This window comes from Trichomycterus rosablanca, chromosome 9, assembly GCF_030014385.1.
Source record: "Trichomycterus rosablanca isolate fTriRos1 chromosome 9, fTriRos1.hap1, whole genome shotgun sequence".
NCBI classification, from domain to species: domain Eukaryota; kingdom Metazoa; phylum Chordata; class Actinopteri; order Siluriformes; family Trichomycteridae; genus Trichomycterus; species Trichomycterus rosablanca.
The window spans coordinates 2,094,411-2,096,012 of NC_085996.1; the positions used below are offsets into that span (position 1 = coordinate 2,094,411).

The following is a 1,602-nucleotide window of genomic DNA, read 5'->3' on the forward strand; positions in this document are numbered from 1 at the left end:
CTGCAATATTCTCATCAGAATTATTATTCTATTTACTGTATTTTATTACCCATATTCATTTACATGCTAACAAGTCACTGGCAATAAATTGCCAAAGAGCAGGCATATTTTGCTTTTTCACCATAGTAAAAATCCATACTGTCACAGCCCCATCATTACAATATTGATATCTGACTTGGCTGATATAGAATTTCAATAAATAGACATTGTAAAGTTTACAAAATATTAAAGATAATATCTGGGCATCTGAACCTCAAAAATAGTACTCACCACATACTCTCTAAAGAGGTTTTCTGGATCCTCGTTGAGGTACACACAAATTGCCTTGATGATACATTCTCGTCCTAAATCAACATCATCATTCTATTCAAAGGGAATAAGCAGAGCAAGTTGTTTGCTTAAAGTCTTTTTCCTTTTAATCAAATGCTACATCAACAAAGCAGTACTTTTTTCAAGGAAGCATTCTTACTTGAGCCATGGGTGCTATGATGCTCTCTAGGTGTTTGCCTATTTGTCCTCCTCTTTTTTTAAACAGAACCATCAGTTTCTCAGAGTGCACATCTAACTGAGAGAGAAATCTGGACTGAAGGGGCATGGTGGTAATCCGCTTAAATTCAGCATTTATCTAAAAACAAGAATGATTAGACATAAATGTGCTGTGAAGCAGGAATTTGGAAAGAAATACAATGAAAACGTTTGTCACCCGTTTATTTACTATAAGCAAGAGGAAGCTTAAGTTTAATTTGTACAGCAGTTCCAAAGTTCACAAATAATTAGTATTATGACCTCTGGAGCTTGGCCTGGGGGTAGTGTACGACGGGGAGTTCCTGGTGGCTATAGGCAGCCCACATAACCTGGTCAAGCTCAGCCCAAAAAGGCAACATGGGAGGATCTTGTGGACCCACTACCCAAAAAATCCAAAGTAAGGGTGTGGTGCAGTGTTTGTTGGCCACATGTTTGTTGGGCACATAAGCGGACTACATAATGACGATAATTTGTCTAAAACTAAGGGGGGCCGTCAAGCAGCCAGCAGATAATTTTACAAAAATATGCCAAATGTTTAGCTTTGTGGCAAAGCTCAACAGTTAGGCTTCATACAAACAGCTTTTGTTTTAGCTTGTTCATAACATCTCTGTGTGTAGAATGTTATAAATTACATACCTCGCTTACGTCAAAGAGTGCTGGCCATCTTGCCTGAAAGTCTTGTATCATTGGTGTATCACGAACCACTTCATGTCTCCTGTATGCAAATGTCTTTTCCATTTTCATTCTCAGTACTTCCCTGTTGTTCTTCTTCTTAACATCTGAAAGAAGCTCAACTCTCACACTCTCAAGGCTCTTAACAGATTCTCCAGCAGGATAGGAGGGACAGTAGTTCACTTCAGACCTCCTAGGTTTTTTATGCCAAAAGCAGCACTTGATTTGCCCTCTGGTTTGTGCTTAAGAGAGTTTATTGTCACCTCTGGACACCCAAGCTTTCTCAAGTGAGTGCGGTAGATTGCCAGTTTATTCTTCAAGCTAGCTTTCCATCCAGCAAATCCAGTGAGGGAGCCTTTCTCAGTCAGGCAAGGATGCTTTGAGATGAGGGCCTCTCCAACAGTG

General features: G+C 39.6%; 1 long non-coding RNA gene across 1 annotated transcript; it reads right to left on the reverse strand.

Annotated features, from left to right (window-relative positions):
* Window positions 1-276: 276 nt before the first annotated feature.
* Window positions 277-1,376, reverse strand: LOC134320938 (uncharacterized). The gene is made up of 3 exons (XR_010013753.1): window positions 1,162-1,376; window positions 470-625; window positions 277-363 (listed from the first exon to the last, which is right to left on the reverse strand). It is a non-coding gene; the product is annotated as an uncharacterized LOC134320938 (long non-coding RNA).
* Window positions 1,377-1,602: the final 226 nt, after the last annotated feature.